The sequence below is a fragment of the Apis cerana genome, linkage group LG3 (genome assembly GCF_029169275.1).
Source record: "Apis cerana isolate GH-2021 linkage group LG3, AcerK_1.0, whole genome shotgun sequence".
NCBI lineage: Eukaryota > Metazoa > Arthropoda > Insecta > Hymenoptera > Apidae > Apis > Apis cerana.
Genome location: NC_083854.1, coordinates 3918370 through 3945958, shown reverse-complemented (window position 1 = coordinate 3945958; position 27589 = coordinate 3918370). Strand labels below are relative to the sequence as shown.

Here is a 27589-nt window from a genome sequence, read left to right as displayed (position 1 = left end):
TCTCTCTCTCTATTTCTCTCTCTCCCCTCTCTTTGATTCTCCTCGTTTTCGTCCTCTGTACACACTGTTCCATGGAAAGAAAAGAAAAGGAGTGGGAGGGTGGGGAAAGGAAAAAAAATGAGACGAGGAGGACCTCGAGGGAATACGGAGAGAGAGAGAGGGAAAAGCTGTTTTTCTCGAGGGGAGGAGCGGTTTGATTTTTAGGATACTTTTCGGTAGGGGTGGTTTCCTTTTAATAGAGGTGTACCCTCAAGGACGAAAGAGCGAAGGGTTTTACGAGGCAAGCTTGTTGTGGATTTATTTTGAAAGGGGAGGGACTCGAGAACGATGAGATTATTTTCAAAAAAATATATATTATATACAATAGTGAAGTGGCGAAGAAAATCATTTTCTTTTCGATAGATATTTAATACATTTAGTAGAAATTTCGTTGGTTCGTAGATAGTTGGAATTGTTGAGTATTACGTCGAGAGTAATTGATCACTCCTCTCTATCTCCTTTTTTCGAAAACTGTTTCTTAAGGGAAGATTTAGGGGAAGTGGATCTTGTTTGTCGAGGAGGTTGAAAAGGTTCTCTCGGCGAAGAAGTTGGGTTAATTTACCGCTATTCTTCGAGCTCGAGGGCAGAAGGGTCATGCGAAGTATATTTTACGATGAAAGTTACGGGAAAATTCTGTCTGGACTCTTTTTCCCCTCCCCTTTCGACAATTCTTGCGCGAGTTGTGCGAGTTGTTCGAGAACGATATACGAGAAGGCCTCCTTTTTTAATCGACAATTTCAAAAAGCTAGGAATAATTAACACTCCTCGCGCGAGAAAATTGTTCTCTCCCTCTAAGTAACAGCGCTCTGTATATACCTGTCTCTCAAGTTTTCTCGTTAGAAAATATTATACGGCGGAAAGTTTCGAAAAAGTCGATAATTAGATCTCGTAAAAATTGCGTTTAGAAATTGCTTTTAAAATTATCTCTCCTCTCTTCCGAATTTATAATAATATTCGTAATAACCGTCATAAAAATATCCAGTCAAAATTTCATCTCCAGCTTCTTAACAATTGATCTTTCTTCGTCACTAGTTTTACAATATTATAACTCTATCATCCACGTTTATACTTGCAACAAACTATATTTCTATTCCTTGCGAAATATTCTTCTTCCCCTTCCCCCAAAGAATCTTACTTCAAAGATCACGATTCCGTTACATTTCTCCCTCCTCATTCGATCCTATTTGCGCCAAAATGGAGTGGAAACCAGCCCTGATCTCGAATCGATATTACGATATTTTCGATCGAAGAGTCGTTGTTTCGTAACGCGAGATTCGCTTATGCAAATGGCGGCCTATCGAAAGGAACAATAAAGGTTGCGGTGCAATTGTACGCGCACGGATAATTAGCGGGTAGACGGTAACCAGTTTAACAAACGTGTCAAAGGAGCGGTCAACTTGATATCAGGACAAAGACGAATGAACTGTTATTGATGGCACTTAACGTGCCGGTCGGCGAACCAGCGCGCTCCTTCGCCCAATCCATTCGCCGTTCCTCCGCAAGAGTAAAATTATCTATGCGTCACCGATACTTCGCGGAATCCCCGTTTTCCTCCTCCCCCCTCATTTTCATTAATCCTCCGCTCTTTCTTTTCTTCACCTTCGTTTTCCTTTTCCAGAAGAAGATTTCGCTTTCCATATTCTCCATCGATCGTTATGTCTTATCTCGTGCTTCTTTCCGTGTTCTTTTGTCAAGTTATTTCAATTGAAAATGAATTCGTGCCGCTCTTCTTCTCGCGTTGTTTCATCAAATATATCGTGTCTTTCTCGTCTATTTCATGAAATCGAAAATAAAAACGTAGAACGAAAGTGAGAAGAAGAGAATCGGAATTCTTGACATGTGTCTTGACATTATTCTTCCAAAGTTAAAAACCTTCGAGGATTGGAAAAAAAAAAAATAAAAAATAAAAAATGAACGATAATAAGTTTTTCTCTTTTTCTTATTCTCTTTGTTTTCAAAGATACTTGGTGCACGGTGAAAAATCTTTTATACAGGGTGGAGTGGCCGGCATTGTTATTTTAAAGTGTCTGCGTTGTTCGGTCTTCAGAAATAGAATAGAATATCGAAGATATTGGCGTGGCTGGACCGTGCGAGCAGCGTGGAAACGAGCCGAGTTCCTCGAGGAGGGAAGGAAAAGAGGGTCGATTTCTTGGGGGCTTCGCCGTAAAGAAATAAAAAATCGCCCGGCGAAACAACCGACCTGTACCAAATAATCGTTGTAACGTGAAATATCGCGACCCTGAGGATCTGCCCCAAAAAACCGAGCTTTTCATCGGTCGAGACTTCGTATAGAAATAAATATTCGAAGACGATCGCGTGGAATATAAAATAATATAAATAGAAAATTAAGTGAATTTCTCGCAACGATCAAGCAGCGTATAAATATGGATAGATTTTTAAGAATAATCTTAATAACGTGTGATGGATAATATATCGAAAGACACGTTAGGATGTAATTAAAAATATATTGTCGAATATTCGAAGAGAAATATTTTGATTCTTGGGATGAAAAACATATATTTCCAATTTCTTTCTTTTTTTTTTTTTTTCGAATTTTTGAGGACCGGTATAGTATAGACATTAGCATTTATGCGTTTCTTGAATTGTTTATCATTCTTAATTAATTGAATAAAAAATAGACGATTCGAGAGAAATTGATCATCGTAGGCCACGATGACACAGAGGCCATCCCTCACGACCGGCCCAGCTTTATTTCACGTTGCTCCATTTGTCGACGGCTAATCTGTTCGCGTACGCGGTGCATCGCTTGATTTATCGTCCAATTTCTTGCCTAATTTCGTGCTGGCCCAGCAGAATTCGTTCCCATTCGGCCTCGAGAAATCTTCGTTCGCACCTTCGAGTTTCTTGGACTCTGTCGAATCGAGAGAGAGAAAGAGAGAGAGAGAAAAGTATTGTTGCCTCTAAAAAATAGCTATTCGAACAAATGAATTTCAATTTTTGAAGAATTCGTCCAAAATTATTCGATGATTAACAACAAGATCCTCCAATTTTCGGTTTAGTTACAGTCGAAATTTTCATTGGAAGTGCCAAGATTTTCAGAAAATTGAAATTCACCGAGTCCCCGAATGAATCGGGGATTAAAAATAGCCGAGGCTTTATTATTCGACTTTTGTTGCCGGTTCTCGAATCACGTCTCGTGCAAGTTCGATAAAGTTGATGATGGTATTTGAGAATTTATTTCGGCACCGCTGTACCCGCACGCTCTACACTGGCCTGCTTCCGAATGGATTTAAATTATCCCTGTTCATTTAATCTTCAACCGCGATTAATTATCCGTGAAATTAAAATACATATTTTTAATCCTCTCTCCCCAGAATTGACAAGAATTTTCCAAATTCTTAATCATTCTCGCTCCATTATTATTTTCCCAAAAGAATAAATCCAAAGTAATCATCGAAAGAACCTCAGTCAGAGAAGCTAAAAATCACCTCCATCGTCGAGTCGAACGGAAAAAGAAAAGAAAAGAAAGAAGAGAGAGAGGGAGGGAGGAGGGACAGCAGTTGGCTGTAATCGTTAAAGTAGCCGTTGGCCGACCGTGTCGCGGATGCGGGTCGTGAACGAAGCGGAAACGTTGCAAATAAGCCTTCTTCGACCACCGAGGGAGGACGAGAATGATAAAAGGAAGGTTGGAATCGCACGGATGTTCGCTCGCTCCGTGCCCTTGGCGACCCACTTCCGCCTAGAGCGGTGCGGAGAATCGGTCACGTTCACGATCGAGCGTGTTCCCAACGATGGACACGAAATGGAAGCCAGTACGATCGGAACCGCGTGCTTATTTACCTTTTATATCGTTATTTTCTTTCCAACATTTCGCAAATTCCTGGAAGGAAAATTTGTCGCGAATCGAATCATGGCTGGAATCTGGGTGGAATCGTTGGCCCTCGATCCCGATGGAAAGGATGGAACGAAGGAGAAGTTTCGTGGAAGAAATGGGGAGCAGGGCTCGTAATTGAAATGTTTCGGAGGGGGGTGAGATCGAGAGTGAATGCGTGATAAAGATGGAACGAAATGGGTTTCTCATGGGGTAAATGTTTGCTCGAATACTACGGATTCCTAATTTAATCTCGGATCCCTGTTTCTTCACTGTCTCCAACAAGAAATATAATGTTCAAACTCATATCTTGAGAAAGAAAAAAGGGAAAAAGGAATTTCGAAGAACAAATCGAAAATAAAACTCGAAATCTTGTAATTTTTCCACGATTAATTCGAATGTTCATAGAAATCGAATACGATCTGGTAAATTCTCTAGGGAGTTTAGACGTCTAGATCGGCTACCGAAATGGAACGTCCTGGTGGTGTCCTCGCGTAGAAACGTCTCGATCTCGTCTCCAGACACTCGTTCTCCCTGGGAGGGCGAAATTAACTGCATGCAAGTGCTCTAAACGAGCTATTACCATTGCCAGACCGTTTACATGGGAGGTGGTGATTACGCGAACCTCCAGTCAAACGACAATGACTCTCTCTCTTTCTCTCGCTCCTCCTTTTCCTCTCCACTCTTTCTGCTCCCTCTAGCGCGCGAGTGCGTGTGTACACGATGAGGGGAGGAGGTGTGTGTGGGTTGGAAACATAAAATTCGTGGTAATCGTGTAATGACTCGTTCCGCCGACTCGTTTTCTGTGATAATTCCCCCGTAATGGATCTTAGAATAATTTTATAGTAATGGGGATTGGCCCGTTGACTTTTGATTGAATTTTATCCCGAATTTTTGCAATTTTTGTAATTTTTTTTTATAATTATTCTCGAGTTCGGCAGCTTCGTTCGTTAAAATTGTAATCGAGAATCGTTGATCGAATAGAATTTGTAACGGTGGAGATAAATAGTTGAACGGTGTTTGTTCGCTTTGTTCAATTATTTAACAGAAGAATATTTCGATTTAGATAGAAAATAACGAGCTGTTTTGTTATTTGAAAAGATAACGGTATGTTTGATCAAGTAGAATCGTCTAGACGATGATAAGACGATTCTATATTCTACGAAAATATAAATAATGACGACATACGACCCAGAAATAAATAGTTCAATGTTCACTCTCCTACTATTAGCCGAATGGGAAATCTATCTAAGATAAGAGATAATGATTTTGAAATACATAAAATATATCCAATGTATTTCATCCAATGGAAAATTATTAAATTGGAACATTGTTGCACAATATAATCCAAGATTATAAGCAACTAAACCTTACTAAAAATAAAACTGGATGATATCCTCCTTAATAATTCCAAATAATAATTTCAAATTTCAAAATCGTCCTTTCTCGAAGAATCGATCGTGGTTTAAGCTTCATATAGCATAAGATGGCGATATCTCGATTTGAATCGACCAAGAGAAAACACTTTTTCCTCCATCTTCTCCGATTCTCTCATTTAAATTATCGTAACATACGATATTTCGATAATTGTATAGCTAATTCTTACGTGTGATTCGTAAAGGTAAAGGTTTCTCGATGAATCAAAAAAAGTTACGCGTTTGCACTGGTTAAACTTATTTACGAGCATTTTCGAGTTTTAACGTGGACACGATATTTCTACTGTTTGCAAACAGTTCTCGGTGTTTCCTCCTCGGTGTACGGAATAGGCGCGTTTAAAAGCGCGTATTCACCGGCGAACAGTTCACGAATATTATTTACCGGCCAATTCGTTGCGCACTGTTCGCTATTCGCAGAAATGTCCACAATGCTGGCGAATATAGTTTACGAGCTGTTGCGAATTGCTCGCAAATAGCAATGTAAACCCAGCCTAAGGATGCAGGAATACACGAGGGTAATAATCGAATTGCTTTCAAGAATTACTTTTCTTTTCTTTTTTTCTTTTTTTTTCTTTTTTTTTTTTGCGCGTGGAAAGTGGACACTGCGAATTTGCGCCGATGAAAATTACTCCTGCTGGAGGAGGAAAACTCTCCCATTTGAATTGAACGGAAAACCCTCACTTCGAAAACTTTGAATTTTTCAAATTTCTATATCAAAACTCCCCATCTTTTGTACAATTTACACGATATCGAATAATCGATAGAGAGAGAGAGAGAGAGCGACGTTCTCGTTGTTCCTTGCAATAATCGGGCTCGGTGGCGTGGAAAAGTGTTTCGAGCGCGTGGAACGATCGAGTCAATTATGCTCGACCAGTTGTTGGACGTCGTATGCACGCCGCTGTTCATCCGTCTCCCGGGGGTCCGGATGTTCCGTCCCTCCATCCTTGTCGCCATCGAGGACGGCCTCCTCTCCTTCATCCTCGTCGCACGCTTCGGCTCGGCTCGGTTCGTCCACCTATCGCGAGGAGAGCCAGTGACGAAGAATTAATTGCGGCTGAGTCCTTGGCGCTCCTCCTCACGGACGCGACGTGGGGCGATCCTCTTTGTTCGCCTGGACGTGCTTCCCGTATCAGCATGCGTGACGCGTACAAGTGTGGGTTCATCGGGTGCAGGAATGCAACGATCGCTGCCTCCGCGTGCGGCGATCGAGCCAACAGAGTTTGCGGAATATCGATGGATCTTGGTCTGGCTCTCGTCGGGGGGAAAGTGTCGCGCTTCTGTTCGCCGATACACCATTCGTTCGCGTTGAATTTTGGATGGGAGAATTTTTGATTATCGTGCAGGAAAAGTGATGGAATTGTATCGAATTTCGGCGAGGAAGAGATAAGGCGTGACGGAAGAATTTTTTAGGGAGGAGAGGAGAAATAAGAAGGATTTTGTAGAAGGTTTTGAGGCTGGAAGAGTTTAATTTTTGCGAAATTAGAGATTCGTTTGCTTAGAAAGAATTTAATGGAGATATACAAATATAAATATAATATTGGTCTGGTTATTTGAAAAGATCATTCTCGCTTAAGAAGAATATCGAAAAGCGCACGTTCGTTAGCTACGAAATTCACGAGAGGTCGACAACTTCACTGAGAAACTTATAAAGAACTTTAACATTTCAATTCCGCATCTTCAGGAATTCGAAGATAAATATGTCGAAGAATTCGAAGGGAGAAAATTAATAAAGGAGGCAAAAATTCCTAGGCGAAGATGATTTTCTTCGATGACTCGAAAAAATTCTCCCCCTTCCCTCTCTCTCTTCTTCGATAAATAGTCCCCGCGGGGATATTAGTTTGCGCTCGCCTCGACGCATATCTCGTTGTTCAACGGTGGAACTTCAACAAGTTCGCATCTGGGATCTTGGCGAGGAGCGATCGTAAACGACGCAGGGGTTCGAGTGGATCAAGAAACAAGAATGCCTGATGGTGATGTAAGCGCAGTTAGATCGTAGAATCGAAAGAGTCTCGAGTCTCTGAAATATCCCGTGGCGGATCTACCAGGTAATTCCATATTTTCGAAAATTACGTTTTCTACGTTTCCTTTTTCTCTTTCCCCTCCCCTTTCCTGACATCTTCTTTCCCCGGTATCTTTCCTCTCGCCATTTGTTTTCAGAAACACTCCTCGAAAATAATTTTCATCCTCCTGTCAGATAACGTCTTTCTTACTCTAGTTTTAATTTTCAATCCACAATTTCGATAAAATTGTCCAAACGATGAATTGTACGATAAATATGAGTATTATCGAATTTTAAAATTTTTAAATTATAAAACAATTTTCGTTCCACGGGATTTTATCATCGGTCGAGTAATACGATATTTTTATCTCCTCGTTTTCCCAGAATCTTCAAGTTTCGATTATATTATATATTCGATATCAGTCCTCCGCGTTATATCAATTTGCAACCTGACAAAAATGGTTCTTTTGATCGCCTCTCCCCTCTTTCCTTTAGTTTGCCCCTCGATATTCCGTTGGCGACTTTCTCCCGGACGATTTATATCCCGAGGTGAAGATCGGATTTGCCTCGGTCGCCCCGTGCCAAAAAATCCTCTCTCTCTCTCTGTCTCTCTCTCTGGACAAGGCTGACAGCGCGGAGAGAGCGCGAGGATCCAGGGCCCAGGAGGGCATCATCAAAAGCTTATAACAGGCCGCTTGAGAAGGGGCGGGGAGGGAAGGGAGGGGGCGCCTCTGTGGATCGTTGGAGGCGGTGGAAAGAGGGGAGGGGATCGGGACGATCCATTGCAAGGCCCTCCCCATTATGCCCGAACAATGTAACAAATAACCTCATCAGACTATCTCAGACGCCATTGTGAGGCGTCGTTCAGCGTTCGTCGGAGAATGCATCGCCGCGCCGGTCCCTCTCCCCATTTCTTTTCCACCTTTTTTCCCCTCATTTTTCTCCCCGCTTCTCTCTCTTTCTCTCTCCCTCTCTCTTCCTTCTCTTCTTCTTCTTCTTCTTCTTCTTCTTTCACTTTAGCATATCGCGTTAGCGAGAGAAAGAGTCGAGCGGAGGCGGAGGCCTGTGGCGGAGAGGGGAGAAAGAAAAAAGGAAGCAGCAGGCGCGCTTTGGACTAAATGTCCCTAGTAAGCGTATCGCGATAATAGGGCCTGGGCCTTGGCTGGGTTTCGTAATTCTGCCTCTCCCGAGGCAGATTTGTCAAGTGTCCTGTGGGAGAGAGAGGATCTTTTGACGATGTCGGGAGAGGATTTTCCTTTCCTCTTCCGAGATTAATCCGAAGGGCGGTCATTTAGGTGGCCGGGAAAGATTGGAAATTGGCCGACCGGCTTTCGCGCGGTTGCCTCCTCTTCGTTTCTTTTTCTTTTTTTCCTCTCCCTGCTGTCCACCAAACGAGAGAGTGGATTGTTTAAATTTAACCCAGGCTCGATTCTTCTCTCGCCTCTCCTCTTTCGTTCCTTGGCCGAACAATAAGAGTCTCCGTGTACAGAATAGACGATGTAGTACTACCCTTGTTCCGGGACAATTCGAGCCGCTTAAGAACGAGAAGTCTTCGTTCTTCCTTTGGTTCTTAAAGCCTGAATTCCTCCCTTCAACTCAAACACCATCCACACGAAGGAAGAAACAAATTTCGCCACCCCCTGAGATTCCTCGAGAGGAGGAGCGTTGGTGGCCATTGTCGAAAAAGAATCGCACGCGCCCCCTTCCTCCCCCTCCCCCTCTCTCCCGCGCGAAATCGTCATGTGTGGGCTTCGTCGTGGCCACGGTATTGACACTAAGCGTTGTTTAGGTCGGCCGTTTGGCCGGGAACAAGAACCTCGGCCCAGCATTTTGGCTCCGGTCCACGAGGCGCGCGAGCCGACTAGCCAAGCGGACTAGTCCGATCGATTCCGCCGCCCACGCGCCGCGATTCTCGTGTTCGCGGCCTTTATCTCGGTTACGGCTTTTTACGTTGGCCAACCTCGTTCGCCAACCGCGTACGTGTGTGCGTGTCGTGCGCCGCAGTTGAAACAGGCAGCGCTAGATTCGATCTGTCCCCGCTTTATCGAGTTTATCGCGCGACTTCTCGCGGGGTGGCTTCGACCTTTCTCCCTTTCTTGTTTCTCTCTTTCTCTTTCCTCCTTTTCTTCTTTTTTTACGGCCACCATTTATACGCGTCCTGTTGGCCCAGTGTTTCGCAACGTTTTTTTCAGACGTGACCTTATTTTATACCAGGCTGGAATAGTAAGCTTGTGAGTTTTTTCTTTTTTTAATAGGGCGAGGTAAATGTAGTATTTTATTTTTCTCTTTATGCATATGTATACGTGAGTGTAGGAAGAGAGTAAGATTATTGGATGGAATATTGGTCGAGTGTTGTTAAGTGTAATAGTTTATTTATGGTGTAAGAGGAGAATGTTAGAACCTATTCGCGCGATGCAAATTTATTTCGAGAATAATTGTATAGATATCCTCTTTGAAGCTTTGTGACCTCTGCCCCCGTTGAAGGGAGGGGTCACAAGTTGGGAAACACTGTGCTAGCGATCGACTAGCCGCGTTTTACAACCGTGTCTCCATTTCTTTTTTTTTTTTCTTCACCCCTTAGACGATCTTAGATTTTAAGACCGTATAAAAATGTCCAACCTTATGTGAATTTTTTATCTGTCTCCTTTTTTCATTTTTTTCTTTATTCTCTCTCCCTCTCTCTCCCTCTCTCATTTATTTGTTTTATTTATACAAGTTGGAATTCGTGGATTCGTTCAGAACGGTTCCTTTTAATGGAAATAGTTGGGATTTTGTTGGATTGTGTTTTTGGAAACGGGTATCGAGTTACGCGGCTCGGAATATTCGGGGAATATCGCGCGACAATTTCTTTATTTATTGCGCTTATTAACGCCACTTAACAACGGGGACAAAGATCTTGGAAAGTAAAAGAATTATCTTCGAATATCTAAAAATCTCGCTCAAAATCCTGCTAGAAATACCACGTTATAACCACGCATAATCTCGATCTAAAAGAAAAAGATACTTGAGATTCTTGTATGCGTCTACGCATCCGCTTATTAATCCTTATCAAATTCAGGCTGGGAAGAAAGTGAAATGACACATTTCGCCGATGGTGTGTACCGGCTCACGTATTCCTAATACGTATTATCAACGGGAGGAGGGGATGAGTTGTTGGCGAAAATTTCAAAATTTGTATTCAACCGCGGCCGAAAACGAGCGTCATACGATACGAAACCACCCGTCTTTATCTCCTCTTCCCTCCACCACACCGCCCTACGAAAAAATCGGCCGATCGAAGGCGACGCGTTAATTCACTCGACAATTAAATTAATGCAAATCTGTCGTCTCCTCATCCATTATTCCCGAGGTATCGTGATCGAGGAACGATCGATCGTAATCGTCGAATACCACCGGTTTTCCAAGAAACCACTTGTGGTGACGGAGCGAAAGAGAGAGAGAGAAGGAGAGGGAGGAGAGGGAGAGAGGATCGGTGGAAACTCGTAAAAGGCTGAGCTATTATTTTATGACGTTCCATCCACGATGTCGAACCGTGTCTCTGACTGAAACGTTATTATGCAATGATGACACAGCCGACGTGGATCGCCATGAAAACGGCGACGGAATTACAGAGGCGGCCTTTCATCGTTGGCTAAGTCTCTAAAACGAGGAGGCCGATTAATGACAGCCGATCTGACTCTTCGTTTCTTTATATATATATATTATATACACGTATTTTTATATTTCCATTGCTTTTCTTTTTTAAAACGATGTTCCGGTTGCAGAATTATTTTTGTTCAATTGTGCGATTAAATGATCACTCGCAATAACACGCAACAATGTGTGGCTTTCTCGCAGGATAGGTAGTAGTTGTTTTTGCTCGGCGCACGAGGTTGGATATTTGGGTCAATTGGTATTTTGTTAATTAATTTATCGAGGTTGTTAGCGTTGGATGTTGGCAATGGGGGGATTAGAGATTGTAATTGAACTCGTGGGGTGTAAACGTGTTACGAGGTTAAAGGAATGGATCGATTAGAAATATTTTGATCATTCTTGCTCGATGTTTGAATCAACGATTTCACCAATGAAATGTAACGCGGGAAACGAGCAGCCTAACGAACGTGGAGAAAAGTTAAAGGGGATGGATCCATCATCCCGGAATCGGGCCAGCACAAATTGGCAAACCTCGGGCTGGATCCTCGTGAATCGTGAACACGCCGGCTTATGCAAATCACGCGTCGCTATTTACGATAGCGCGCGCGCACGTTCACTATTGTTTTCTCCGCGTTGGCCGGCTGCGTGAAAGGAATAAATTGCCTGGTCGAATCGATCCTGAAACATGCCTCTAAAATTAGCCTGGCCGCTCGTGGTTCGACATCCACCATGATTTTCGGCATAGATTCGGCCCGCGAATTTCCTTCCAAAAAGTGTTCTCCTTTTTCGTCACAACTTCGTCTTCTTCGTCTTCTTCGTCTCTAATTAAACGTAACTTCAAATGGAACGATTTGAAATTGATGTTGGAAAAATCTAGAATCGGTTATCTCATCGGGTGGAAAATTTTTAAGAGAGAGTGTTTGAAGGATCGAAGAATCAGTCGAATTTTTGAAGGTGCCGGATATTCTTCGGAGTTGAGTAACGAAAGTTGGCGGGTTTCAACGTTTAAACAACGGAGAAAATACACGGACGACACGGTGGTCGGGATATTTGTCGAGCAATTATTGATTCGCGGAGAAAATGCGCGTGCAATGATATATTCCTCTCGAGAAGGATTTCCAAAAAAAAAAAGGAGAAAAAAAAGGAAGAAGGAAAGAAATTTTTCCCCACCCGATCCTTGATCAAACACTTTCCAATGTTTTGAAACAATCAAATAATTACAATTAATCCGCGCAAACAAAGAAAGTGAAAGTTATACCTATCACCTTTTGATCGCGAACTCGTGAGAGATTTTTCCTCTCTAATTTTGTCTCATCCTCATCGTAAATGAAGATCCTAATGAAAAGCAAACAGAGAACGAAGGGAAAGGAAAGGAATAATGAAATTTTATTATTGAACTTTAAATGAAACTCTCGTTAAGATCTCGTCGTACCGTGTGTTTAAAGAGAAATGAAGAATCCGCCGTCAATCAACGCCAACCGTTTCGCAACCGATGATATTAAAACCGATCCCCCCATTGGTCCCCATTGGCCATTAACACTTATCTCATCGAATCGGCGCGAAACAATGGCGAGAAAGAAAACCGAGCTACGATTTATCCCGATCGATAAACACGTCGCTTATTTATATATCGATGACAACGCGAGCCTCTCTTTCGAAGAACATAAAGAGAGAGAGAGAGAGAGAGAGAAACACTTCCGCGTCACACGAAACGATTTCGTAAAATTCGATTCGAGAGAAAAACTTTTTTGAAAATTCGAAAGCGATCCGAGTGGTGGAAAATTGAAACTTAAACCGTTAAAACATCTAATCTAGCCAAGTTGGAAGCGAATTCTGGGAACAGCGAGCGGAGGCGTTTCGCGCGTCGTAGTTGCGTAGCGAAATGTGGGACAACGGAGCCGGGTCTAGGCTGAGTTATTCAGATTAATTGTCTTTTAACTTTGGCCGGTATAACACCGCCACGGCATGTGTCACTTTCGCGACTCGTTTATTCTCATTCCCCGTATCTGTCGCGGCGTATCGAGGAAGCGGCAAGGATAAAACAGCGATTGGCCGATTCGTGTTTATGGTACACGCGCGCGCGGGTTTAGCCTTTTGACCCTTGCAAGACCGTTTGCAAGAGAGTGCTCACGCTCCTTTCCCATCGCGTGATCTCTTTGGAATTTATATATATATATATGTGTGTGTGTGCGTGCGTGTATTTGTCCCGTGTGAGTTTTTAATTTTCCGTTAATTCTTCTTTTTTTCTAACGCATTTCTAGAAACGAGAGACCGTTCTTTCTCAATTTACAACTCGTGCCAGTTTCTTCTTTTTTCGTTTATTCATTTCTTCCTTTCTATATCTGGGAAGTTTTGTTTAAAAATTACGCAGAAATTTGTCTCGATCCGGTTAAAGAAGCGGTTAAAGGGGGCGCCTGGAAGGGTGAAAGTGGTTTCGTCGAAGGTAACGGGTTGGAACGATGTTAAGGCTGTCGCGGAGTTCACGAAGCCGGTTATTCACCGCGCTCGACTCGGCGGTGTCGCCGCTGTAATTTATCAAGTAATAACAATTTTACACTCGGTTGAGCCCAGTAACTGTCGTTCGGCTCCGTGTACAAGTTTGGCTACGTGCTCGTTTCGAACAAAAGTAGAATCGAAATAAACAATTCGGAAATGTCTCGTTTAAATGGACGAATCCCGTCGACTTTTTAACCAAAACGATCGGTTTAATTGCATCCAGGAGGAAAGTTAACCATCGAGTATCACATTCGTATCCTCAGCGGACGCGGAAGTCTCGCGAGATTGTAGCAATCAGCCGAGTGTAGAGAGGAGATTGCGCGTAATTTAATGAATCGGAGAGAAGTAACGGTCGCGCTCGAATTGCAAATGCTGATTTTTGACATTCCACCGCGCGTTGGAACACGCCTGACCCACTTTATCGCACAGCCTGCGATACCCGCTCCGTTCGAATAGAAAAACCTCCTATAATAAAACCTCAAACGATACAAATTCCAAAATCTCGCCCCAATAAACAATAACCCCTTAACTTAAAATAATAATCCCTCTTCCGAAAGAAGATACATATTCAACAGCGTCCCAAGAATCGTCCCAATTCCGTCGAAATTCGATCTCGGCTACGAGAAAGGTTAACTCTTTCCCAGAGAAGGAGGGGAGAGGGACGAATACCCTGCGGAGGAAGGAACCGCGCGGGTATTATAAATCGACGAAGCGGGGGAGGAGAGAAGACTGAAGACTCCGGGAGACGAGCCCGGAACCACTATCCTCCCCGTATCGGTTGTAATATCGTAACGTAGCGGTAGGACCTAGGAAGAAGAGGTCTCTCTCTCTTTCTCTCCTCGCCTCTGATATATTGCGGACACCGGTCGCCTGGTGGAGGAGGAGGAGGGGGCGGGTGACGGCGGTAGTAGCGGTTATAAAGATTTGTAGGGACAGGTTCCCCCGGCTACCTACGAGCACAGCTGCTCGTCCTAGCCAAGGAAGGAGGACCGCGGTAGAAGATGTCGAGAAGGTGTGCAACGGCGGCACCTCTCTTCCTCGTCCGTCGCGGCTCACCTCGTGTACGCGCTCACGTTCATACACCTACACCTCCGCCCGGGGAGAGGCTACCCGGCAACCTACCTACCTACCTACCTACGTGATCCTGCCCGGCTAACACACTGCCACACTAACAACCCGCCATTCTGCCTCGTAACGGTACATCAAGCCCGCTCCTATCCGCGCCGGTCCTTTCGGCCTACGTCGCGCGAGAGAGCGGGCGCTCCTCGTGTTTCTCGCCAGAGATGCTGAATCTTTCTTTCCCTCTTTCTTTTTTCTTTCTGATATTGTAATAAGATTATCGACGGATGATGGATCCCTTTTTGAGTTGTAAGTTTTTCTTTTCTTTAGGAGGGACTTTTTTTGGATTTGAAGTCGACGGAGGCAGTTCGGGGGAGCGTGGCGATTTCTCGACGGTCGTTCAACTCGGATTGGCGGGTTGATAATCGATTCTCTCCTTTCTCCGCGGTAGTAGGTTTTTCACCTCTCGCCTCTCTCTCTCTCGGTTTTGTCCGGAGGAGATTGGCCGGCGCGGGTTCACGCTGCCGAGCGTGCACGTGCTCCCAGTGTCACGTTTATGATGCGTTCAACCTTCAGCTGTTTCATAGATTTCTCCGTGGAAAATTTCTCTCTCTTGCCGAGGAATAAGAATCTGTCGCATCGAACTCTTCCGCGTCGCGCCTCCTCCTCCTCTCCTCCCCAAACTGTATTAAAATTTTTAATGCATTTATCATTAGGAAGAGAAGGAATTAAAGAAACAGCTGACAATTATCTATATATATATATACTCGAAGAATAATTTTCCAAGTAGAAAAATTGAGTCTGTCGAATTCTAAGCTGTCAAAAAAGGAAAAAAAACGAAAGCACGAGCGTGGAGGAGGAAAAATAGAAGGGGGAGGGCGGGCAAAAAGAGCGAAACAAGGGGAGAGAGGAGAGGAGGAGGAGGAGGAGGAGGAAGAAGGAGATGGTGGAAGCGTGTGCCGCCGAGTACTTTCACACGGAGGTGAACAACACGTCGCGGTATCCAGGCCAGGGGTGGCCAACCACTCCTCTTCCACCCGAGATATTCTCTTTCTGGCGCGGAGGAAAATTATTATTTTTTTTTTAATTAAACTCGAGATAACGTGATGATCAAGCGAAATTCGAAATGGCAAGTGTAAGATAGTTATTTGGACTTTGATATGAATATTTGAAATATTTGAAATATCGTTGTACGGGCTGTGGCTTCCAGAAGATCCTCTCTCTTCTCTTCTATTTTGCGTCTACATTTTCCCTCCTCCTTTCGGAATCATAGGCCTACCTGCAGCCGATGAAGTGATCCTAATGAGTAGATTTTGCGGTCTGTGGTGATGGACGGGATCATCATCATCATCATCATCATCATCGTTTTGTAGAAGCGATGATTTAAAGGTGGTCGACCCTCTTTTGTGTGGTTAGGATCGTTTTCGCAGGTGGGTTTGCGCAGAGGTTCGGGGCCAAGATCGATTTGACCTGTCGTAAAGTAAATGGGATAGATTTCTTTTTTCTCCTTAAGATGATAACGATATCGAATACTCGTGAAACGTCGAAAGATCGTTCGCCATTCTACCTTCGATTCCAATTATTTTCCCCGTGTTTTTCTAATTCCACGATCCTCCTCTCTGTTCCAGGTAAGAACGCGTTACCATCCTATCCGACTGAACTCGTCTCATCGTTCAACATTTTACACAGGTATTATACATTTACTTTCCAATCAAATTGAAGAAACCAAGAAAATTTGAAGTAACAAGCTGAAAAAAAAAAAGAAAAAAGAAAAGAAAAGATTTGTTCCTTTAATTTAGACGACGATCTAGAATATCTTTCGTGCACATATTCAAAACGGTATCCGCACGATGTATTCCGAAACGTGGAGGAAGGGATCACGTTCGCAGGGAGGAGATCTCGCCAATTCCAAGCCTGGGAGGATCGAGAGCTCTCGAGTATCGAGGGATACGTCGAATAGGCAGAAGGAAGGTTATCGTGCTCGATCCAAAGGATCCCTGTCTGTCAACGGAGAAGGAAATCGGCGGCTGCGTCCTATTTCGATCGAGTGGCCGGCCGCCATGTTGGAGATAACGAGGCCCTCAGCAGTGCCAGGTGGACGTTGGAGTGGATTGTCCCTTGTGTTAAAACGCGTGTCGTGAGAAGATGGTAGGGGAGGAAAAGTTTCGAAAAATATTTCGATCAATTTATCAATCTCGCTCCCTTTGTTAAACGTTCGATCGTGTCAAGTGGGGAGGCTTCGAATTTATAGTTGGAATATTTTTACACCATCCTCGTCAAAATTATTCTTTAATCTTTATCGTTAATAATAAAATCAATAGAAGTAGTCGGATAAATGATCGTTGTGAAATGTTATCGAGTCGTTATCGGTTATCGTATCGAGAATAGAAGAAAGAACTCGTCGTGTTATCGACGACCAAACAAATCGTCCATTTATCGATCGGATTCCTTTGCCCGGAAAAAGTTCGTAAATCATGACGCAATCATGTGGCGAAGGATAGAAAAATCTGCGACCGACACTCCCCGACACTCGTACCGCTCGCCGCTCGTGCAAAACTCTTATCTGCAGGAGTATACACGCTTCGATATTTGCCGCATACCGTGGATGAAAGTCGAATAAATCGTTCATTGTGTTATAAACCGATAAAACTCGGATCGCGAAAAAATCCCTCTCCCCTCGAGCTCTCTGTTCAGCTCGACCTCGTAATTTCCTCGTTGGAAACGATCTTTAACTTTAATCCAAAGAAAAAGTTGAAAATATTGAATATATAGAAGAAGAGTATAGTTTTCGATTCACGATTTTTCGTAATGAAAGAGAAGAAAAAGAAGATATAACGTGAGAAAGGTTCAAATCTCGAGATACTCGGTCTCGGTTGGTGTAGGATAAAAGTATTTAGGCAACGTGTATCTATGACGGAAGTCGTTCCCAATTACAGTCGATCCAAGGCGGAAAGCTGCACGAAACATATGTCACTGCCACGGATGATCGATGTCGGTGGCCCGTGTAACGCGACCACCGACGAATGCAGCCGATCACTCGAGCAGGGGCGCATCCGGGTCAATTAAGATCGACAAAATTAATATCGGCGAAGCCTTCCTTCGAACCCTTCCTTCTCTTACGATTTTTCATTTTTTTTTCTTGTCGCTTTCTTACGAAGAAGAGAAGAAGGAAATAGGGTTTTTATCTTAAAAGTTTCGATAAAATTGCCCCTTTCTTTTATCGAGTTTCTCGATACCAAATGCTATCAATTTAATTTCCCGAAGATATTCGTGGCGATAATTGGCATGTAAAAACAATTCCTCGACGTTCTTAACACGCAAATGTTTGATATTCCACGGCGATAATGAAAGGTAGTTAAATGATCGAAATCGTAGATTAAACTCGACGTGGGAGGAAAAGAGATTTTTCTCCCGGTTTCTCAGCATCTAACCAAGTCGATCGCTCGATGAGTGACGCGCGTGACAGCTGATTCCTTCGGCGTTCGACTCAGCTGTCACTTTCTCCTTTAAAACGTTAACGCGCCTCTACCATTTCCTCGAACTCGCATCCCTCCAAATTCCTTCGAAATTCTTCGCACACGGAATAGAAAAACTGCCCAGTTCTTTTCGTATAAATATATATTTTTGAGGGGGGGGGGGAGCAATTTTTCTAATTCTAAAATTTTACCTAAGAAGATTGAAAACAAACGAAGCGATCCAGTCCCATTTTCACGAATTCGAAGAAAAATTCGTCTCGTCGAGTTTGGAGCGCAGGTGAATTTGGATTCTCTTGGAGGGAGCTAAAGCGACTCGAGTCTCCCGTGCATTGCCTCGGTGCATTGCCCTCGGACTTAGATAGAATCGTCTACACCCACACCGCGCCCCTTTATGTCATTCCGCCGCCTCTCACGCCCGTCTCACGCGCGATAACGCTCGCGGAATAGCGGCTTTCCTCGGCGAACGAGACGATCGAGTGAAAGCTCGACTCGGACGGGAGGAGATCCTTTTTTTCTTTTTTTTCTTCTCCCGGTGATTCGGACTCGAGAGAATTCAAACGAAAGAAAAAAAAGGAAAGGGAAGTGAAAGAGGACGAAATTGGATTCGGTTCGTTAAATTTAACCGCGTGGATAGAAATTTTGCGTTAATTTGGAGGGGAATAAGAGTGCGAGATGATCGAATTGAAATTACGTAATTTCGGCGTTTCGTTCTTCGTATCTTCATTATTATTTCGTGAAACGAGAAAGAGAGAGAGATGTAAATATTTATAGACAAGTGGAATTAGATTGTTTACAGATTGCAGAGATTGTTATGCAGCGGAGAAAGTCGAGACGTATGATTTAAATCGGAGAGTCGAGGTTTTCAGTTGGGAGAAAGTGGGGTTTATTGTTTCATAGATTTAGAATTTTTATACACGGACAATAAATTCATATTGAAAATCAATTTGCCGATACAGCGAGATCCGCTATCTTTATTCCTCCTAAGAGAGTTTCTTCGACAAGAAACAAGTAAAGATCCAATCCCCTTCACCGTACGCAACGAATAATAACACCAACTTAAATACAAACCTTATACTCATATAATATATAATAACATCAACGGAGATCCTCTCAATAATTATTTCATTCACTCCCCGATTCCAGGTTAATTAAATACGGTGTAAACGTTGAAACAAACGCGTACAACGTTTCGTCGTTGAATAATTACCTCTTCTTCTTCCATTTCTTCTTCCATTTTGTCGAGAGATCTTATCTCTTATCCCGAAGAATCTATTCGAGAGAGAGAGAGAGAGAGATTCTCGCGCACAGATCGGGTGAAATCTCACGAGCCGGGCGATTATTACTCGCGGCTGGTGACGTATGGTTATTCAGAGATGCAAATGTGCAGTTTCTGCGGCCGGCACACGCGCGTCCCACTTTTCTTCGCGGTCGGAATTTTATTCGCGGCCTTTTCCATTCGCGGGACGGACGCACGCACACACGCACGCAGAGAGGGAGAGAGAGAGAGAGAGAGATACGGAGGGGGTCGAACTTCTCCGCCACTATTTGCGGTGAAACGTAACACGCGATACAAAACCGCCGATACATAACCACCTTTCATGTATCTAATCGCGATGAATTGGCAGCGCTGCGTCTTTTCGACAACGATTTTCGATTGGTTGAGACGATGTTTCGAGATATTGCAGCGCGCAGTATTGATTCAGAAAGGATTGTTGTACGAAAGAGGGGAAGTTGATTGAGTTTATTCGAGATAATTATTATATCCCTCGTCGTCTGAGTTGAATACTTTCGTGAAATGACGAAACCCTTGTCCCTTGCGGGGACAAAAAAAAATTTTTGCAAAGTACGTGTCGAGGGGTGAATGATGTGTTTGCACAGCTGCGAGTGGAACGACCGTAGTGTAATGTGTAGGAACGAATAGGATATTGTCATCGCTCGCGTTGAAAATCTTCGAGGTATTTTCCTTTTCAACCAATCGTTCAAGGGATCTTCTCTTTCCTTCTCCTCTCATCGATTTCATCAGTTATATTAACGCGATGCGATTTAACAAGAACGTACAAATTGAAGTTTATTACACTCTCGAAATCTCCAACTGTATCGATTACCGTTATTCGATACTCGAGGCTTTAATCATCCAATAAATTTTTTTACGAAATTAAATTGAACGAATGCTCGAGAGTTTACGTGCAAATTTCGTGGAAAACCTGAGAATATCCATCTTCGTTTTCAACGCGTAGCGCGTTTAATTAAAAAGAAAAAAAGAAAAAAACGTCAATGCTTGAACGAATAAAAAATCAAGCATTTCCATAATGGACGCTCTCGCTCGTTATACCATCGGGATCCAAGGTGCAACACGCGTGTTCGTTCCGTCGATCGATGACTCGGATTGGAATTGCATTCGTGATTAAACGAGCGCGTTGATCATCGATCATAGAAACGATTCGTTCGATTCGAGAGAAGAAGAGAAGGGAAATAATAATACACGTTCGAGAACGAAAATCAATAATGTAACAAGAAGATTTGTTTCAATTGTTCATCGATAATTCCACCAGTCATACTGATTAAAGACACAAAACGTTATATTTTCATCGAATCGAATTAAAAGAAATCGTGAATCGTTCCAATATTGAAGATCGATCGAAGATAAATCGAAGAAAGGGAGCGAGAGAGGGGAAGAGAAAAAAATATTCCAACGATATCGAGTCGGGGGTAAATTGGTCAAGTGATATTTTAATAAGAGGAGAATATACCCCGTAAATCGATTAAGATCCCCTTGATTTTTTCCCCCTTTCTTCCGACTAACCTGTAAATTATAGGTTGCAAGTGCCGGCTCGAGCAACACTCCTATCGCGCTCGAATCGCTCAGACAGCGTGAAATTTATGTGAATAAAAAAAAAAGATACACGCGGCGGCGGCTAGCATAATATATATATATAGAGGGGCACGTGTGAAAGAGAAAGAGATGTTTTCCAGCTTTTGCTGATTACACGAGCATCGGGGAAATTTGTGCCAGCAAAAATCCGCGCGACATGCCGGGTACGTGTTGGTTTAATGGCGCTGCTGCGCGTCAGAAGAGCGATTAGCTTACCGCGATGGAGACGTGCTAGATATTTTTGACCAGATAAACGATTTCTCTCTTTCCCTCCCTCCCCGATGAGATTTGCCTTCGCGACTGGTTTCTCTCTTACTCGGTTGTGGCAAAAAAAAAGTCGAATCGTGGATGAAATCTATTCGCCATTTTTTCCTCCGCTTATTAATTAATTTCTCGATCGTCGGTGTCAGATTAAACGTTTTGAAACGCCTACCGCTATTAATCGAATCGAATTTTTCTTTTCTCTCTCTTTTATACGGTTTTGAATATTTGATATTAGAGAGAAAATTGAACGGTTTAATTGTGCGGTGTGATCTTTGAGAAAGTAGGGAATCGGAGAATATTTCGCCGAGAGATTTCGAAGATTTTCTTATTATATTCGAATTTTATTAATTTTATCATAAGTTTGTTGAAATCGAAGGTGTAATGATTACAAGATATTTTTACGTGTCAAACTCACTCTTTTTTTTCAACTATTGTAGATAAAAAAAAATGTCAAAGTCTCATTATTTTATCCAATTTTTATCCCCTCTTCTCCTATAATAATCGTTGAACAAACCCAAGTTGGGTCAAGATTTTTCAAATCCGGATATACTTTACTAGGTCGATCCCTTTCGATTCGGTTGAATTGGCCACAGTGCACGTATTCGAGCCGCGAATTCCCAGACTTTCCAAAGCTGGAAATGTCAGGAGGCTGTGAAACGTTTGCTGCCAGCGGCGACCTTTGTCGCGTCTCGCCTCGCGGATACGTCTCTGCCAGAGATAATTGCTCGCTTGATCCGCTTGCCTCCTGTCTACGTGGCGAGACACGAAATCGATCGAGCACGTTTCCGCTATTTTCAGTATTTTATGGGGAGGACTAATCTTTCGAAAATTTTGATCGAAGGAAGAGTGGCATCGCCTCTTAACCACGAATATGTAATTTTTCTCGATAGCTAGATCGATCGAAACTTGGTCGGATTGTAAATATTTTTGGAAGAAGGGATGGGAAGAAAATCGGAATTTAAATGGTAACTGAAAAACTTTCCAAGATGTATGATTTCGCTTCGAAACTAGGAGCGTAGGAAAGAAATAGATGGGAAAAGGAAAAAGGAAAGAAAAGAAAAGAAAAGGATCAGACGGGTGGCATTCCATTTCGATTACCTTGGCACAGATCCTTTCTTCTTTCCTCGCCAGACTGTCGTATCGCATTAAATTTTGCTCGGTGCATGAACTCGCTTGTGCATAAATAAAAACCGCACGAGATGTTATTTAAGGTCAGTAACTCGTTCGTTCGAATCTAATGCCTTCTCTCGTGACAGGGAAAAATCCTGATTCTTCTTTCTATAAATTTAAAATTTTCTCGAGAAATTTGGGATAATACAAATCTCTCAATCTCTCTCACAATTCGTACAATTATCGTACGATTGACCTCGAGAACATACAATATCTTCCTCGCTATATCAATTATAACACTTATCTTCCATAAGCAATCTCATGCTATCCCCAAAAGCAAAATTTGCATTTCCCGCAAAGACAATGTCCGTGCCTCTCCATAGAACACTTTCGTGCGTTGCAATTAACCCGGCAAATACTCGGCGTCATTAAACCAAGTCAAACCTTCTCCGCACAAGAAACTTCTCACTTCCTCTACGATCAGCTCTCGCGGCAACTTTGCCCGAGCGAAACTTCTCAATATCCGACAAACTCCTCGGCCGAAATTTCCAGCAAACGTGGAAATTTTGGCCCTGTGCATCGGGCGAGATGGCAAAAGGACACAGCCTTGCTCTTGCATATGCAATAATTCAATCGAGGCGTCGTTACTTCATCGAAGGATCGAAAGTCCACTCTCGAAGGGAACAGTTTGACCCGTTTCTCAAACTATATCGGGAGAAGCCTTATCCTCCTTTAGCGAGGAAGAAGCTTTCCAGCTTTTGAAGCTCTCCATATCATTTTCAGAGGATATTACTTGTAACTCGTAAGGGAAATGGAGGCCTTGGAATAACGACGATTGCTTCATTTGGATAAAAATCCTCCTTATCTTTTTTAATGTCCAAAATTAAAATCCCACGATCCTCGCCCTTTCTCGAAGGGCCCCGCCTTCACCCAGCAGAGAAGTCACCTGAACAGCGAAAGTCAATACACCACTTGTTTAATATCGCGAAAGATGTTCGCGAGACAGGTCTGGGAAACGATGGCTCCACCCCTTTCGCGCCCCCTCCCCCGCGAACCCCGACCCCGGCGGCGTCGATAATTACGAAATGCACGGCACAGGTTGCGGCCGGCCTCGCAGCCGCCTCGCTCCAGATCCAAATTTCTGGCGGGGCGAGGTCATTGCACCCGCAGCGACGACGAGAGCGAATTCGAGAGATCGAGGGGGGTTCCTCCCGGCGCGGAGGTTGTTGCGGGGGAGGAGGAGGAGGAGGGGGAAGGGTGGCGGTAGCAGGCAGGCAGAGGGAGGGAGAGAGGGAGAGGTTGATGCCCGGGTTTACTTCCTAGTCTGCCGGTTCCCTGTATCGACCGGATAGCGTCCCGACGTCTATAGCGTTTGCCCGACTCCTCGGCCCTCTGCCCCGTCCTCTGCTATATAAACTCTCTGCTCTCTTTTCTTCTTTCCACGGTTGCGGCAACCGCGTCTGCATCCGTCTGGTAGGGGTGGGAGGAGAGGAGGGGCGCATCCCCGTCTGGCGTCTCTGGAAAAACCGTAGGTCAGTGCTGGACCGTCTGCAAAATCGTGTCGGGTTAAGGGGGGGAGTGGTGGTGGGAGCGTTGAACGATGCAGCATCTCTCTCCCCGAGATGCTCGATTTTTCGAAGTTTTCTTCTTCTGTTTCTTGAAGTTTAATTGATTAATTAATTTCCACGGGGAATGATGAATCGAATTTGGAAAGAGTTTGTTGGACAAGGATCGATGAATAGGATAAGTACGATCGAGTTGAACGATCTGTCTCTCTTTTTATATATATATTTTTTAAGAAAGATTATAATGAAACGCATTCTTTAAGATACTCTCTCGAAAAGTTCTACAAAAACAACAATCGTTCCGTTCTTTTCTTAGCGACGTCGATCATCGATCCTGCGACAACTACGGAGAAACTCGATTACGAAGATTGACGTTCACCGGCAGCAACTTTCCAAGAATTCCAGGCACGTTAAGAGGCAGAAATACCGACATATTGAAACGGGTTAAATGATAATCAGAGACCGTGGGAGTGGTAGTTCCTCGAGGGTGCGCCGGTTGTTGTACTCTCAAAGAGACGACTGACCGCAGTCGACATTTTGGCTAATTTTTTTCTTTTTTTTTTTTACTGGGTTAACCACATTGTTGCGGTCATCCAGTACTGTTTTTTTTGGTAAATTATCGTATTGCCGGTAGTGTTGCACGCAGATTCAGAATTAGAATCGATTTTTGAATTTATTTTAAAAAATACGATACGATTCGAGTTTTCTTCATAAATTAAAATCTTTTCGATTATATTAAAAATCGTGTAATGTTTTGTCTTATTTGAATTAATCTTATAAATCGAGATATTTATTTTATATTCAATTTTTAATGGGTTTTCTATTTCTTCTTTTTTTTTTTCTATTCGCTTATTTTCGTGTTTGATTCGTTCAGAAAAAAAGTAATCTTTTAATCTTAAAATAAGTGTAACAATATATATTGAATTATTTTTGTAAAATTGAAGTTTCAATTTTGTTACGTGAAAAAATGTAGAAGGAATCGATAAGTGAGAATATTTAGAAACGACACGGAATACTTCAATTGAGTTCAATTGTTTTTTGCAACTAAAAATTAAGTTTTTTTTCTTCTGATAATTAGAGTAAAATGTATACTTATTCTATTTTTAAATCAAACTAATGTTCTTTGAATATTCTTAATGCTGAAGTAGATGGTAAAGAAATGTTCTGTGACATTTTCATAAATTGTAACTCTCAACTTGGATCTTATAAAAAATATATGGTATATTTTACGGCTAATTAAGAGAGAAAAAAATAAGCGCAACTCTTTACAACGTAGGATATTTTATTTAGGTTAATTATCAAGATGTAAATGGAAATGTATTATGTTTCTCCCAGATCTTTGATGAATTAGGATGGAATGTGTATAATGCTTTATGACGTTGCATGATGTGTCGTAACCCTGTATTTCCACATTTTTAGTTATCAATCTGATTAGAAAATATGTGTATAATGTGATCCACTGTAATGTTGAAGAATATTGTAAATGGGTCAATGTAGATGAATAATTTATATGATATATTGCTATGTTTATAACTATGTTGATGATTCTTTTAATTGCATAAAAATATTATAAATAAAAAAAAATTAATATTACTTTAAATTTATTTCTGTTGTGTAAAGGTTATCATATATGTGTGAATATATGTTATATTATTCAATCTGTAATTATAATTCATAATTTATATAATACAGTATTATAATACTAAAAATTGTAATATTCACACTTTTTAAAAAGAAATTAAAAAATATTTTTAGAAATAAGAATTTTGAATTAAAAAGCGACTTAAACGCCCTCACTTCGACGCGACATTCTTTATAACGTTAACCTGTTGATTAAGAAGAATGTGTTTGTTCGTATTATGTGGATTATTTACAATTTTGTTATAATTTGTGTTGTGCCAGTGATTTTTCTTTTTATGTAGACACAAATGTACATTAATCTCATATCATTTTTCACAATTTCAACTTGTCAACTTGTAAAGATAAACTCATTACGTTTGTCATGATTTTAGTTGTCCTTTTTAGGTTATAGTCACCTTTGCTACGCTTAAAATTGATCTAATGAAAATATATTCTCTTGTCTAATTTCGTCTAAAGAAGATTAATTTTTATAAAATCTTCATATTATTTTATTAATAGAATCATTTCTTAACCAAAAATTTATTACAAAAATTGAAATTTATTATTAGATAAATGTAAATATAACACAATGTATTCTGAATATAAATACAATGATGAACAGGAGATTTAATTGAATCATTTTAAATAGGAGATTCTTAAATAAACAATTCATACATACAAGATACATATTAATAATTCATAAGTTAATTTATCTCTCTTAGTTATAGAAGATTACATGTTGCAATCATGCTTTCGTCAATTCTTTTCTTTTGATCAGTATCAGTTCTCGATTATAAACGAATATTTTTTCATATAATCTAACTTCATGCAATCGATACACGATCTCGCGATGACACAAAATCGATACAAGATAGTTTCGTGCCATTGAAAGATTACATAGCATTGTTGATTTTCGTTGTTGAGGAATTATACGAAATTCGCGATTCATTATAGATTATAATATATATATAGGTTATAAAACTACGAAACATCTCGACATTTCTCATATTTGAAAGCGGTGCCGCGGTGCAACGAACAATTACGTAACATGGCAGCCAAGCAAGTGGAGTTGGCAATCCTGTTCTCTTTTGAGACGCGCCCACCTTCTGTATTTACATATATTTACATGTTAATATGTAGGGTGCATCGGATAGCGTTACAACCTCGAGCGATTCATTTCTTAGTCGTGTTAACAAATCGAAAAGTGATTCAAGAAAATGCGAGAAGCTGAGGTCATATTGTATGAATGAATTGTGATAATGTGAATATTACAGTGTTTGCCATGTTATATGTTCCATCATGTTGTCGTACATAAGAAAAGTGTTTTAAAATTTTTCTTTCTTTCTTTTATATTCAATTATCGATTAATTATCGTATTAATACTTTAATTGCGAATTATAGGTGATAAATTCTTGTTGTTAATAGTTTAATGTTATACAAGTAGATTAAAAGAAATAGATTATAGTGAAAAAATACAAACTAACCTATACAAAAAATTTTTCATTAGTGTTTGTTATAAAATAATAATCATAAAAACCAAATATTTGACGTGCAGAAAAGAATGCATATTTTTAAGTAATAATTATTAAATAGGAATTTAGAATTAGATTTAAATTTCATATTAAAGTTATTCGGAAAATGTATCTAAACGTTCGAAGTATAATAAGCGAGGAGTGGGAGAGAGCTGAATTCCGGCAGTTGTGCGTAGCAAGTCGTTCTGTTTACATCGATTATTGCGTCGCTTCGATTTCCTACGTAAAAGTAAGTTTTATATCATTTAATTTATTACATTTTTACATATTTATATTAATATTTTAATTGCATATTTTCTTATATTTCATTGCATATACATTACATTACATTAAATTTTGTAACTTTATATTACGAATAAAAATGATTTATGCCTATTCACTTTCGATATACGTTGTAGTTCGTGTACTTTGTATTCGTTTTAAATCGAAATTAACCTCTCATTAAATTTTTATATTTCGAGTCACATTTCAAATTATTTTTTCCAACAATTTCATTTGAAAAGTTAGATTGTCGTTAATTTTAGATTTCGATTAGATTACATTTCAAATTATTTCTTCTAAATATTTCACGTTAATATAATTTACACTTCCATTATGGTTCTTCAACTCATTATTATTAGACTCTCGTTAATTTTTATGGTCTGATTACTCGCACT

At 41.4% G+C, this 27589-nt stretch overlaps 2 protein-coding genes across 11 annotated transcripts in view; both read left to right on the top strand.

Annotated features, from left to right (window-relative positions):
* The window catches only part of LOC107992549 (ATP-dependent DNA/RNA helicase DHX36), a 75542-nt gene extending 58298 nt beyond the window's left edge, over positions 1 to 17244 (top strand). For all 4 annotated transcript variants that reach the window (XM_017048483.2, XM_017048484.3, XM_017048482.3 and 1 more), the window contains one exon: positions 16184 to 17244. The gene's annotated coding sequence lies outside the window, so the exon portion shown is untranslated. The remainder of the gene's footprint in view (positions 1 to 16183) is intronic.
* The window catches only part of LOC107995718 (uncharacterized), a 166591-nt gene that overhangs the window by 13165 nt on the left and 125837 nt on the right, over positions 1 to 27589 (top strand). Inside the window, exons 1-2 of one of the 7 annotated variants that reach the window (XM_062072236.1) lie at positions 16501 to 16642; positions 24098 to 27162. The exons of 3 other annotated variants lie outside the window; for them this stretch is intronic. The gene's annotated coding sequence lies outside the window, so the exon portion shown is untranslated. Of the gene's footprint in view, positions 1 to 16500; positions 16643 to 20238; positions 27163 to 27589 lie in introns of those variants that run through there. 3 more of the 7 variants (XM_062072238.1, XM_062072237.1, XM_062072235.1) reach the window with 3 other exon arrangements.